Source organism: Schistocerca nitens, chromosome 4, assembly GCF_023898315.1.
Source record: "Schistocerca nitens isolate TAMUIC-IGC-003100 chromosome 4, iqSchNite1.1, whole genome shotgun sequence".
Lineage (NCBI taxonomy): Eukaryota > Metazoa > Arthropoda > Insecta > Orthoptera > Acrididae > Schistocerca > Schistocerca nitens.
The window spans coordinates 935,713,731-935,728,968 of record NC_064617.1 but is presented as its reverse complement, the minus strand read 5'-3'; the positions used below and the strand labels follow the sequence as shown (position 1 = coordinate 935,728,968).

The 15,238-nt window shown below is 37.7% G+C and overlaps 1 protein-coding gene across 5 annotated transcripts in view; it reads left to right on the top strand.

The window, feature by feature from the left end:
- LOC126253573 (longitudinals lacking protein, isoforms A/B/D/L-like) overlaps positions 1–15,238 on the top strand; it is a 236,755-nt gene that overhangs the window by 187,920 nt on the left and 33,597 nt on the right. For 4 of the 5 annotated variants that reach the window (XR_007546004.1, XR_007546003.1, XR_007546002.1 and 1 more), the window contains exon 3: positions 9,488–9,525. The exons of the other annotated variant lie outside the window; for it this stretch is intronic. The gene's annotated coding sequence lies outside the window, so the exon portion shown is untranslated. The remainder of the gene's footprint in view (positions 1–9,487; positions 9,526–15,238) is intronic. 5 annotated transcript variants of the gene reach the window in all.

Below are 15,238 nucleotides of genomic sequence, written 5' to 3'. Positions count from 1 at the left end.
GTTGCACAAATTACGTAACATAAGAGTTGGCCTTAATATTAATTTTGTTGTATTTTAATATAATATGTTTAGTTGAGCACTGATTATTAAAAAAATTCATATTCAGTTTCATGATATTGGTTCTTATCCCTCTTAATTACTAACTTAATGTGATAAGCGGTGGATTGAGCATCCAGTACTTGATTCATAGTCCCTCTACCCTAATCAGCAGTCGATGTTCATGCAGCTTTGATACCTGCTCCGTTCACTGCCACTACTTGCCATCGTATGTATAACTTATTTTAATTTTGGTCATATTTTACACATCTTACATTTACTGATATTAATAGATGTCTCTCTAAATCTAAATTGTACTTACTTTTCAGTCATATGGTTTGAAAATGGTCACTATTTGACCAAAACCAGTTGCCATTTTTAATAAATGCTCTGTTGCAATCAAGACTGTTTTAATTTTGAAACATTCCATTGATATAGCTGTTTTATTCTCCATAAAATGCTTTCAAAAATTGGCCATTATCTATTATATTGTAATTTCTCCAATGAGATGTGCAATGATTGAAATCTTCTGTGGCTGTTATAGCATGCCTCCTGTATGTTGTTCTAGGAACAGAGACTTTTTCTGAGGTTATCAGCTACTTGTGGAACTCAGTCTGGTAGATGGATACAACTAAAACTTTCACACCCTTTCGAGTATTATTCTTGCCTAAACTACCTCTTTTACTCTTTCCAGTTATTTTCTACTGAGATAAACACACCACCTCCAATATTGTGGGACATGCCTTTTCAGGAAACACTTAGATTTTCTCTGCTCATACTTTGTTGAGACAGCTTATTGTAAAAAAAAGCTCTTACTTGCAGGTGCCAGTGTGGTGGTTCTCCTTCCTGTTGGAAAATGAAATTTTTGACATGTTCCGCAATTGTGTAATGAATGAGTGAACTAGCTGCACCAGGTAGACTCCTACCAGCAACATCATAAGCGGGCAATCAACAGCTGGTGTCAAGATAGCAAGTTTCTATATTCATTTATTTAGATGATGTCTTGTGAAGTCAGATGACTTTTCAAAACACTACGTAGAGTAGAACACACAGTGTCAATGTCTGTCTTTCGTTAAATGACAGTCTTGCCCATTTTCTCGCATTATTATATGAATGTACTGTAGATTACTGAATGCAGCAGGCTAGTTGGTATTTATGATTTACTTGCCAATTAATCAGATTTGCTAACTAAACCAGTTAATCAGATCTGCTCCAAGCTGGTTCCGAGGAGCTTGGTGCCTTCCATGGTAGTACCAAACTTAACCTGAAGGACACCACTAATCGGAAACTGGTTATTTTTGTTCCATGACCAATTCAGCACTACCGTTTTGATATTCTAATCTATTTGAAGCCTTTCTTGAATTGTGATACAGAATTTTGGAAGCTTTACAGCAAGGTGATTCCATGTAAAACTGAGGCCAAGACGTTTTTAAAAGTTTATTTTGAATTAAATTTGTCATAGTTTTCTGAATCTACAAAAGTTAAATTTTTGTGTTATGAAAAATTATCAAAGCTACAAAAACTATTTGATGAAATACAGCTGTATGAAGTCGGCACTTCTGTAGATGAGGATGGAGGACAAAAAGTTTGTTTTTTATACTGGTGTATATTTAAATTTAAGTTGCAGCCATAGTTGTTGTTTCAGTTGTTAAATTTCGAAAGAAGAACATTATTTTTCACACAAATTTCAGTTTTTTAAAGAAAGGTAAGATATTATGTATGCAGCTCATTTACAAAAACAGTCGTGCGTGTAGTGTCCCACTGGTGACAAAAAACATGAAAAACTTATATTTTGTAACTTAGCAATATAGGAATTCTGTTGATTTTAACTTAGGAGTGAGAAACCCAATGAATAACGTATAGTGACACATAAAGGAGTGTTTAATACATAAACAACCACATGGTGAGCAGTATGTAGGAATCTGTCTTGTAATAACAGGACCCTGTGTGCTCATGAACATCTCTGGCATTTGGGCAGCACCTTGGTAGATGAAGAGAAGGCTTAACGCTCTGTTTTGTACCTTCTGTAGTGAGTTACTGAGCACGTTGGCACCGTTGTGCCACAATGCAGTGGCATACTCCAATACTGGCCTTACAAGGGCCAGGTGTATCGTAACTCCACAGTTTGTGGTGACATTGAGCTGTGTTTTAGGAGGGGGTAAAGTGTTTTTATTTGTCCCATCACTTTCCCCCCTGGCCTGACGGATGTGTGGTCCCCATGTGCGATGCATGTCAAGGGTCCCATGTATGTATTTTCTGGTTTGTGACCACGTGGTTGGACCTCCCATGATATGGACCAAAAGTAAGTCCAGAGGAAGTTTTTTCCAAATGATAATCGGAGCATGGCACTTTGCCGCATTTGTCGTCAATCTCTACCTCGTAGCCCAGGCTCCGAGCTTTACGCATGCCTGTTGCAGATGATGTCACATGATGTGTGCATTTATACTGGATATAAAAAGTGCAGTGTTGTTGTTGTATAATGCCAGTTCAACCCTCAGTGTACTTGCAGTATCAAAAGTGAATGGAATATACAGCAGTGGCCAAGTAAGGACCCTTGTGGCACACCTGCCCTGATTTGTGTCCTACCCATGACAGTCTTTTGGTTTGTTACTGAATTGTAAAGAATTTAACACTTCTTGTCATTTTTTAGTTATATTGGTTGGTGTAACAAGTGTTTTAATGGTTTACACTAATTTTGACTTACTATTGATTCAGATAATGGGAAAACAATGTCAGCAAAGCATAAGAGCCAACTTCAAGAAAAGTTGCAGGAAGATGTCAGCAAATACAGTTCCCACAAAGGAAAAGAGAGAAAACAGGATAGAAAAAGAGGGGGAAACATGAAGATAATGGCATCATCCGGTTGAAAAATTTCTAATTGCACATCATAAGAAGGAATTTGGAAGAAAAAGAAGGTATAGGCTTAAACTAAAATCTGTACTGACTGAAAATGGGTTGGAGACCTGTGCTTTCCAGATATGATCACACAAATGTCTTCAGGCCATCAGTAAAGCTGTTTCTTGGACAAAGAAGGAAAAAGCCCCAGTTCATAATAAAAAGTTTACGTGGAAAGCCTGCCTAAAGAGGTAGAAAGAAGACTTCCTTAGAAGACAAGAATATTTCATCTTGTGATAATCTGCTCAAAATACAAAACTTTTGTGCAAGCCATAAAATCAGCAGGCAGTTGCCTTGTATCACAGGTGTCAAGTCTGTTGTAGGCCCAGCAACTGGGAAAATAGCCTGCAGAAATGTTACGTGAATGTGACAGTACAGGAAACTTTTATTTTAAGGAAGCTTTTTTTTTTTCAGTAAGAATATTCAGTTACTGAAATCAAGTTTTTCAACTTAAACCCACTGCACATCTCTCATCCATACAGACACTGGGACAAGTGATGAACAGTCATATTTTCGGGATCTACAGATATAAAATCTTGAAGTTACAGGGTCAGAACCAGCTCTCTAAAAGATCTTTCTGAGAACATTTATTTTGTTCAGATTTCAAACTGCAAGAAAGATATCAGCCAAATACACGTTTTCTGCAGTTGCACAGAGGGCTCATGAAGGAAACTGAGAAATATGGATTATGTATATGTGATCTGGTAAGGACTCAGCGAAGATATTCAGAGTTGACAAGGAGGATGTATCCTACCTCGAGTTTAAATATCTTCTGCTATTCTCTCAAATCCAGTCATCGAACATTTTTAGGAACATCTTGTACTATGAATTTTCAGGAAATTTAGACATTTTTGATAGTGGATGTAAAGTAATCTGCATAGTTTCTTGTGGCGCAGTTTTTAAGTTAAAATAATGTGGTATTCAGGACTTCAAAGTAATACTGTACTGATATGTATCTTATTTACAGATAACAAAACTTTCCTTCAAGGTCGTTTAAATAGGAAGTGAGGTCTAAATGTGTTGATACAAACTGTTGCATCGCCATACAAATTTTTCTGTCTTCCGTGAAGGAAGGCAAATGGGTGTTTATACCCTCTGCATTCAAGAATTGTATTGCAGATCATTGTCTAATACCACCATTGTCTAATACCAAAGCTGGAGAACCAACTTTGTAAAATAGCACCAAATTCAAATTTTTCACAGAAAAAAAGTTTATTTAAGGAGAAAACAAAATTTGGATACATTACTTTTTGACCGACCCCCATGTTGTAATAAATTTTAGCTAGTACAAACAGATTCTACTTCACACAAGTCTCACCCATGTCTATTCCCTGTTCTATGCATGATGATTTCTGATTGCAATTTTTATAAGTTAATATTAATAATGTTACATTTATTTATATCTTATGGCGTAGGTATAATTTTAATAGAGTGAATTCAAAGTTTTCAAAAGAAAATAAGGGCACAATTCACAGAGCCCTTGTAAAATGTTAGTAGGCATTCAGTGTTATGTCCCTTTTCTGTCCCACTCATGACTAGAATTTAAAGATGATCAAGCGTTAACTTTGTAAACTTCAGATATTCTCATTTAAAGGGAAGTTAAAACAACTACCCATATGAACATGAGTCAGTCATTACTTCATTACTATTTATACTTGTTGTATTAGCTTTTGATCATTGAAAAACATAACACAACTGTCCCTGTCATGACAGTGGAATCACCCGTAAAAATTTGTCATCAGATTCCTTTCTCTGCCTAATCGTGTAGGAAATCTCATACGCTTAACTTCTATTGTTCATAAAATTACAGGTAGCTTATATTAATGTGGTATTCAAATAATGCGTACCACACATTTAGAATTTTTGTCGGATATGTTCTTACCTTTTTTTACATCAAATTTTCAACATAATGCAGAACTTCTTATTGCAGCTTGTCTGATAACCAATATGATAGTAAAATGACAATTGTTTTCTCTCTATGAGATACTTCCAAACTGGCTGAAAATTGAATAACAGTTCCCAACTGTCTCTGAATGGGAATACTGAAACATACCGCCCTAGCAGGCACCCAAACGAATGTAATCACTGGGATCACAAATGTGGAGTGTGAATATTCCATGAACTAAATACAAGGATTTCTGTTCCTGTAAGGGGCAGTGTGGATATGTAGGATGTCACCCTTTCTTAAAAACTAACTTTATTTTTCCGCACATAATCATCTCCACTCGTAACTGCTTGTGTACACACCACTGATTTATTTACTAATTCTTTGTTGATGTATCTTTCCAGAATCAATAACTATGAAAGTTTCTAGGGCACAGCACAAATAAATTAAATTATTACAGGTAAAGTTCATATGCTCTTCCTAAAATAGAAAATGTTACTCTATCAGTTAATTAAGACTAAATAGTTGTTTCCATTTGGCACTCAGTATTATGAGGGCAGTCAAATGAAAACTGAACACGTACCGCAATGGGATCATGGAATGGTAGTTCCGTTCAAAAGTAATCATCAGACCATTAAGACATTTATCATGCTGGGACATGAGATGATAAAGTCTTGTTTCATAGAATGCGGTCGGCCGCTGATGGATTCCACAACTTCACCCACTTTTGCACTTCCTTATCTGACTGAAGCTGACATCACGCATGTCTTTCTTCAGGTCACCAAAGATGTAAAAATCACGGGGTTGTAGGTACAGGCTGTATCAAGGATGTTGCAGTGTTTCCCAATCAAAACACTGAAGTGTAGCCTTTGTCTGCTTGGTATTGTGGGGGGGGGGGGGGGGGGAGAGCATTATCATGCAACAGGATGGTTCCGTCTGACATCATTCCAACATCCTGAGGCCAAATGTCAAAACCAGCAGTGGAAACATCCCACATTTTCACCACCAAAGAATTGCAAAGCTGTTCACACATTTTATGGTAAAGTCATAATGACCTCCTCCAACTGCAGTAGAGCTCTGCTCGTGAAGTTGCTAGTGCATGAAATTACAATCAGTGCGCAGCGCAATGAAGACACTTTACAGAAATTGTGATGCATCATAAAGTCAGAATGCCTGCCCCCACACTACCAATCAGACTAAGGCTACACTTCAGCTGTTTGGTTCGGAAACACTGCAGCATCCTCCTTACAGCCCATGTCTTCTACTGTGTGATCCTCACATCGGTGGTGACCGGAAGAAAGACATGCATGGACTTCAGTTTCTGTCGGACGAGGAAGAGTAAATGTGGGTGCAGCTGTGGATCCCATCAGCGGTTGACCACATTCTACGAAACAGGAATTTGATCGTCTCGTCTCAAAGTGGGATAGCTGTTTTGACAGGTGTTGTGATTACTTTCGAATGGAACCATTCCATGGTCCCGTATTGGTGTGTGTGTGTGTGTGTGTGTGTGTGTGTGTGTGTGTGTGTGTGTGTGTGTGTGTGTGTGTGTGTGTGTGTGTGTGTGATTTTCTTTTGACTGCCCCTTATTCATGGACAGCTCACAGTAAACATATGAAAACATTGGAAGTCTGAAAGGCAAATTGATTTAAGTCTCAGTTCCTCAATGATTTCCTTTATGAATTGTATTCTGTCATGTCCAAAACGTACCACACAAACACTCGGTGCAGAATCTTGAGTCTGTGAATGCACTTATTGTGATAAATCCAAACCTGTTTTAAAGTTCACTGATTCCAACACTGGTATCTGAGGCAAATGTCCTATTGACACAGGAGTCCATGTCACAACTGTACCAGCAGTTCTGCCTTGACTCACCACAGATTGAACAAGCACTTAATTGCTGTTTTGGTCACAGTGAAAAATCGTGGTGTAAATCAATGTCACTTAGAGTTTTTCCAATTGGGACTGTGTCATTATGTAGCAATTTTTCCTATGTAGGTTTAATTTCTAGAGAATCTGAGAAAAGTGTGTCATTCTACTTCAAAAACTGTGCTCAAAATAACAAAAACTGTGCAACTCACAAATTGACCGTTATGGAACCATATGATAGAAATTTGTTTTAAGCAGGCCATTGACTTAACATTTTTTGTCAGTTTGTACAGTTTCCTCACTAACACAATAAGGCAGATGCTGGAGGATTTCTACTGTATATTGAATTGAAAGGATAATTGATGAACCATAAATTTCTTGTCTCTGACTGTCATTTGCAGAGGACTTACATTATTGGAAAAACAGAAAATAACTTGAAATCTGAAACTTGGTGGCAGATTAAAGTTATGTGCCCAACCAGTATTTGGACCCAGGACTTCTGCTGTTCATGAGCAACTTCTCTACCAGCTGAGCTAGTCAAGCAAGACTTACAACCATCGTCACTGCTTTACTTCTGCGAGTACATCATCTTGTACCTTCCAAACTTCACAGAAGTTCTCCCGCTAAATTTGTGGGACTAGCTCTCCTGGAAGAAAGGGTACTGTGAAGGCATGGCTTAGCTGCAGATTGGGAAGGTAGATGAGGTATGGCAGAAGAAGTAAAGCTGTGAGGACAGGTTGTGAGTCATGCTTGAGTAGATCAGTTAAAGTCCTGGTCTGGCACACAGTTTTAATATATCGGTAGGTTTAAGAGCAGCACATGTGCCATTCTGGAATCTAGAAAGCTACTTGTACAAAACTTGTGAAAGTACAAGTTCTCTAAGTTTTTCTTGGTCCATATCAAATGATGAGTACATTATATGCAGTGCATGATGTCATAAGGTGGTGAGTGCACATCAGGCCCTACATCTAACTTTGGCTATGAGAAGTACATCTCAGTTTCCTTGACACTTTACAATATGTTAATGATCATGAAAGTGACAGTATAGCTCATGTTGAGGTGGTGTTCATACACCCATTTACCGGCCAGTGACAGTATTTACGGATGGCTCTAAACAGGAGGACTCTGTTGGTTGTGCTGTCGTTTTCCCTGATCGAGTCATCAAGTTACGGCTTCCTGCGGCGTTTACCATCTTTGATGCCGAATTGTTTGCGATCTTGCGGGCATTGGAGCAGATGAGATGTGTTCCCAGTCTTAAGTTTCTCATCTGTTCTGACTCCCTGAGTGCCCTTCAGACCATGCAACACTTGTACCCAGCGGATACAGTCGTCCACAACATCCACGATGCCTTGTTCCACCTGCAACGGCAGGGGAAGGAGGTTTCCTTCTGCTTGGTGCCGGGGCACGTGGGTATTAGGGGAAACGAACTGGCGGATGTGGCTGCCAAAGATGCATGTTCCCTCCCTCACGTTGTTGAATGTGCCATCCCCTTCCATGCTGTTACCTCCCTTTTGCATTTTTGTGTTATACGTCAATGGGAAGAGGACTGGTTGGCAGTCGGTGAAAATAAGCTGCGTCTGCTCAAGGCCACCACGCGGCCTTGGCGTACGTCCTACCAGTCATGCAGGCAGGATTAGGTTCTCATCACTCGCCTCCGCATCGGGCACAGTCCCTTAACGCATGGTTTTTTACTCCGGCAGGCGGCAGGAGAACCCCCCCCCCCCCCCCCTAATCTGCAGTGCTTGTGGCGTCCAGATTATTGTCCGCCACATTTTACTTGACTGTCTTTTATTCTTTGATCATAGGGCGGTGGTTTCCTTGCAACCGGATTTGCCCTCTATTTTGCAAGACGACGCAATGACTGTGGTTAAGGTCTTACGGTTTTGTGTCCTGTCCAATTTGTTGCCTCGTATTTTAGGGAGAGGATTTTAATGTGCTGCTGGGTGACTGGCTCACCCAGGTTTTAGGTAAGAGGTTCGCCAGTCACGATTACCTACTTGTTTCACTTCGATTTCTGTTCTCTTTTCCTTGTGTTTCCTTTCCTTTTTTAGTGCGTTTCTTCTCCTCTTGTTTTGCCTCTGTATGTGAGGATTTGGAACTGCGTCAAGTCTGTGTCTTTTAGCCGTTCTCCCTGTTCGCTGTCCATCTTCGTCCCTTCACCGCATGTGTTCCTGTTTCTATACGTTTGGGCGCTGATGACCATGCTGTTTAGCGCCCGAAAACCTCACACACACACACACACACACACACACACACACACACACACACACACACACACACACACACACACACACACACACACAATCTTATTCAATGTACAACTGGGGCTAGGAACATCCCGTGCAACTGTTTCGACTCTTCTGGCCCATCCTGTTGCTGTTGTCAGTGAAACAGTACTTACCATCTCTGATTATACCATTGCCATGCAACATTCCAAATTCCATTTCACAACATGAAAGGAGTGCTCTCTTTTCAGTGTGGTAATCAAGCTACTTTTCATTAATTTTAATTTGTGGGTGCTAAATTACTTCATTATGTCACAGTCAGACACCATTGCTTGTACTGTAATGGTCCATTGTACATTGGTTTTGGGTGGAGAGATAAGTCAGTTTGATCACATAAAAAACTGCATCATCTGGTTGTCTCAGAATTTGTTGAATGCTTTAATGAAAAAATATTTCCTGCATTACAAATATTATTATGTACAGTGTGTGGGTGCATGCCTACTTGCACTTGTGCATCAATTCTGTGACAACTGAAATATTTTTTCATACATTGTCTAATGTTTGTAATATTCTTTTGCAGACCAGTCGAGAGTCATGGGGTAAGGCAGCTTATTAGAGGTAAGCCCAATTCATTAGTTCATTTTTCTTTGATTCCCATACTTTCACACTTACTTGCTTTTGCCAATTACAAATCATAACTGTTCTTTTTCAAAATAGTGTGTTCATCATTAATTTGTCAATCTTTGGTTGCAAATAAGATATGATTTACATTCTGTTACAGTATCTATATTCTTTCTTATGTTCAGCATGACTCAGTTGTTACTTTCTGGTTTGAAATGAAACATTACAGCATTTATTTTCAACTAGACACAGTTGACATCAGCTTGCAGATGTTCTTTCATAACAAAAGTAGCAATGTAATTGCAGTCACTGTGTGTGTTGAGTTTTGTTTCAGATAGGATTAATAGTAATCTTTTTGAACTAGTTTCTCAGTTATGAGAAGAATAGCTTATGTTGTCTAATTGTGTCTGAGCAATAAGCGTTGCCAGAAGAGAAAGTGGACTGGAGTCAACATAAACATGTCAGTGAGCTGTATGGTGCCTTGACTTTCTTCATTTCACAGAGCGTGATAGTAAACACATTCTGCCAAAGGAAAAAAGTTTATGGTAGCTGCATGCATGAATATAACCTTTTACATTGTAATAGAAACTGTGAAGTTGTTAAACCAATAAAGCAGTTGTCTATGCATTACATACTGACACAATGTATAGTTGTGTTATGAAACTGATTTTATAGTCAGAGAAAGTGACGCATTAACATGTATAATTTAGAATACTATATGCTTTGTAAATCTGTCTAAAATATGTGACTTACAATGTATGTAAACTTAGAGTTTATCGATTTTTGAAATTGTGGAGGTACTGTGAGGCTTTGATTGTAAAAGTACAGACTTGACACTTTATTTACTGATGCTATAAACTGCCGCCCCCCCCCCCTCCCCCAATTCCACCCACCACACATTACTATTATACCATTCATTTCTATCACAAACGAGTATAATGTACAGTATATTATAAGATGTGTGTGCAGTAATCGAATAAAATAACCACAGTAGAACAATGTGACAAGTTATTGTTGTTGTATATTTCATTTTATGCCTTATTGCTATTGTTATTTATTTTGCGATTTCTGAAAACAATTAGCAGAGAATGTATTTGTTATGAAAATATGGACATTAACTTTTCTGTTGTTTTGAACTTATTTTTCTGTGCAGGATGGATAGTTGTTGCACCATTAATCTACCCACAATATAATATTTGTTGTACTATTGTATAAGCGATATTCTTCTGATTTCTTTATAGAGAAACTTACATTGTTGTGACACCATTTATTTAATGTGCAGACTGTGTGTTTGTATCTGCTATTTAATTTGTCATTCATTGTTTTATGAAAAATTTTATTACCTGTGCCATTAGCAAATGAAGTGCTGAGGAAGATAGTCAGATATTGCCTCTCCATCAAACGGGTGCTGCCCTATTGCATATGTCTCGATGACACTGACAGAGTTATTCTGCTAGTGTAAATCTATGATACTGGCACTGTTATCCGGCTATGGTATCGCCATGGAACCTCTTCTGGGTGTGGAAGATACTTTTCATTTAGAATGTTTTCTGTGATAAATTAAATGTTGATAATGAAAAGACATACAGAATGAAAAATTTGGTTGCAAAATAGATTGTGGTATCTCTGTACATGTACATACAGATGTATTATTTGATTGTTTATTTTTTGAAATTCAAGCTATTCTTATTGTTCCAAAAGTATGACACAATATCAAACTGACTAGAGTGGGGTGCTGCTGAATTTGTAATTCAGATGAGATTATACATGTTCAAAAGACAACACACTCAGTCGAAACTGCAATAAATATTTTATCATCGGCTGCATTTTTATTTACTACTGTCATTATGAGCATTTAAAATGTGACACAATCTATTTTGGATTCAACAAATGTATATGGCCACAGGTTTAATGAGGACAGTATTTGTCTGCGTTTAGACTTTTCACTAAACTTTAAGTTGAATTTTCGCCTGTTCATCAGCTTGCTGTGCATCATTTGAGGTTGATTGTGTTTTTCCAGATATGATTATTGTGATAATCCATCTAAATGCTTTGGTTGAATTGTATTTATGATTCAATAATTGATGATGTGCAAAAACAAAACAACTATAAAAGTGTAAATGTCAAATGCCCAGGACAATGATGCATGTTTATTGAGCACATGTCTCATTGAGCACTGATAAATTGATTAAAACTGTACATAATTTACATTTCTGTGGATAATCTTCTTTTATTTTTTGATATACCGCACAGTTACAAGTTTTCTCATGACAACAATGTTCAAAGTGCATCAAAATTTCTAAATATGTATGACAGTTGGATATACGATGTAATTTTTCACTCTCATTTCTGTGTGTCCATATCCTCTATCTCCCCCTCCTCTCTCTGTCCATCAACTTGTCTTCCCTCTCTCAATCTCCCCCCCCCCCCCCCCCCAATCTTCCTCCATCTCCTCCTCCCACCTCTCTCTGTCCATCTCTCCCTTCCCTCTCTCTACATTCATTTCTTCCCCACCATCCTAGCTTAAGAAGAATGGGTAATTCGGTTGGGATCATTGATATATATAGGGTGTGTGAGACTTCTCCTGCTGCTGGGTCAGTGAGGATAGTAGCTTCATTGATGTACTTTCCATAGTTTTAATCTGTAAATGGGTGGGATTACAAAGTTTTACACAATTCATATTCCGCAGTAGTATCATAATCTCAAGCCAAAAAGCCATAAATACAACTTTCATGTTTTCTTTTAAAACTGACTGCAAGAAAGAAAACAGAATATAAGGAGAAAGAATATGTATGGGAGAAACAATTTGTGTAATGGTTTAAATGTCCCACTACTGTAGTTGAAACTGACACTTTATGGTGATAATGGACCTTTGTAGTTTCAAGATTGTCTGTCTCAATCAATGCATTAGTACTCCTCATTTTATTGTTTTTAGTGCCAGATGAAACTCTGTGGACATTGTTTCTAATTAATTGTGCTGGACTTAGACTCATTGTTCAAAGACCCTAATGGTCGGTAGTGATTGTCCCTCTTTGTCACACTCAGCTACCATTATATGCTCACTTTGACTGTTGTAGCTAATAAACATAATTACCAGTTACTGTGTGGATGTACGTTTTTTGTTCTGGCATTTTGCATTTGCAATGTACATACCCATCACACTTAACATAGTCAAACGATGGAAACTCCAGGGAGGAACATCAACAGTTTAGGAAAAGACAGATTGCCTCTTACCTTAAAGAAGACATATTAAGTTGCTGACAGGCACAATTAAAAGACACAAAAGAGAAACATACGCCTTTTATGAACAGTGTGTGCCACTCTTTCACTGATGAAAGCTGTGGTTCAAAACTTTATTTAAGTCTGTTTTAACTGTGCCTGTCTGCAACTTAACATGTCTTCTTTACGGTGAGCAGCAATCTGTCTTTTCCTACAGTGTTAATATACTTAACATACTATCATTCTTAATAGTTATTGTAAAACACATTGTGTTAATTCCTTTAAAAAAAGGTACAAATAAGTTATTGAAACATGACACTACCAATAAGCTATGGATAAAGTAATTTCATCATTAAAACCACCCCACATAGTTTCATACAAAAGATTTACACATCGTGTGGACAGTATCTGTCAATAGACAGATCACTTATAGGCTGAACTCATCTCAAATCATACAGGTCAAGAGCGGATGTGTCATCAGTATTTCAAAGTATACTGAAAAAAGTATATGTTGAATTTCCACGATACCTCTCCAGAACTACAATATTTTGATTTTCTGATGATTTGTTAAAATGCTACAGACACTATAAATGAGAGTATTTGTGAAAATGTTGTATCGAAGGGGAAAATTGAAAAATAGCAATAAAGAAACCAAAAGTGATTGAGATCTGAATTTATTTTCGATAAATACTTTATTCCCAATACTCAAACAATGGAAAACCCAGGATGGACTGTAACAATATTATGAGAAGGAAAGTTGCTACTCACCATTAGCGGAGATGCGGAGTCGCAGATAGGCACAACAAAAAGATTTTCACACTTAAAGCTTACGGCCAATGGCCTTTGTCAACAACAACAACAACAACAACAACACACACACACACACACACACACACACACACACACACACACACACACTCTGAATATTTGTAACAAAATATGAATAGTCACAGGATTTTAACTGTCTTGAGAAATGATAAAGTGGAAGGATTGCCAACTGTCAGCCAAGACATTAATCCATGAAATTCTTAAACTGTCAAAATATTTGTGCATAAAGATAAAAGAATCTGAATTTTTTTGGTTACTCAGAAATTATTTTCTCAAAAACCTTCATCCTACATGTTCTAAAAATTTCACGGTACACTGGTTGGTGATCGTACTTAGGGAATGTACAGTCAGAGTGGGCAATACTTGTCTGTACAAAACGTGAGAAATTTTTTAGGTATATGTTGCTCTGCTCTCAAGGACACTTAATTTAAATTGATGGCTGATTTTAAGTAAATGTCATGTTAAACTGGTAGTTCTGAATTGAAATAAATTATTTTACATCATTATCAAGGAGTCTGAAAACAGTTCATGATTTTGTTTGAAAGCATTTTATAACGAAAATGGGATATAGAATATTTATACCCATATTTCTTTTTATGATGATATTCTCAAATTATTACTGTCTTTTGTTATGATTTTACTTCTTCGTGATTTGCCATGAATTAAAATTTTCTGCAATGTAACAATCAACACTGCACTGTTGAAAAGAGTCCATTTGTTTTTTCATCTGCTTCTCATTGAACCTGTATAGCCGAGCTGAATTTGTTGCACATGGACAAGAATGATCCAACAAGAGCAGCACTTGGGAAATGGGAACTGCACACTGATCTTTTGATGATGGCTATTTGAAAGCATTCTCAGGACCATGAGGTGTCTTAAAGGAGACGGTTCTATCTTACAGCTCATGAGAGAGACTTGAGATATGTCCAACCCACCACTGATTGTCATACACACAAGAAATGAAAGGCTCACTACAAAGTCTTCTAATGTACACTGGGGTCTCTGCATTTCACACACTGTAACAGGTTGCATTTCATGGAAAACAATTCTTGCAATGTATTTGCTACTCCAGGATGCAACCCACTAATGACTTGGTTTAATTCCTACCACAGACTTCATAGCAGACCACTCTTCTCTCTTTTTTTTAAAAACAGAATTCCCTTAATATACTTCCATTTAGAATTAAGAGTTTCGTGTTTGTTACTGATGTTGAATTGGTGTGTACAAATCCAGCAGCACCTCTTATAGTATCAATAGCTTCATGCTGAAGATTAAATCTTATTGAAAGATGTTTACAGAGACCTCCTACCTCATCACATGCACTTTTCCCATGGCCTGTTGCTGAAACTATCAATCTTTTTGTCTTAATTCCTGTACTACACTATTGACAAGATCATAATGCTGAAAGGAGTTTTCAAAATTAGATGCTGCACCATCAGTCACATATAAATGTTTAGAAAATCCGTGGCCTCTAGATGCTGTGTCGTCAATTATTAGTCTGACAACGTACCGTACATGCACTGCCATGAATGAGACCATCACTGACAATAGCAAAGCAGTGTGATGTTCCAGGGGAGTGAGCAACACATGTGAATATTGATACCTGTGAAGTGTGCAAGTGGTAACTTTAAATTTCATCTTACAAAGCAACAGACCAGTGCTC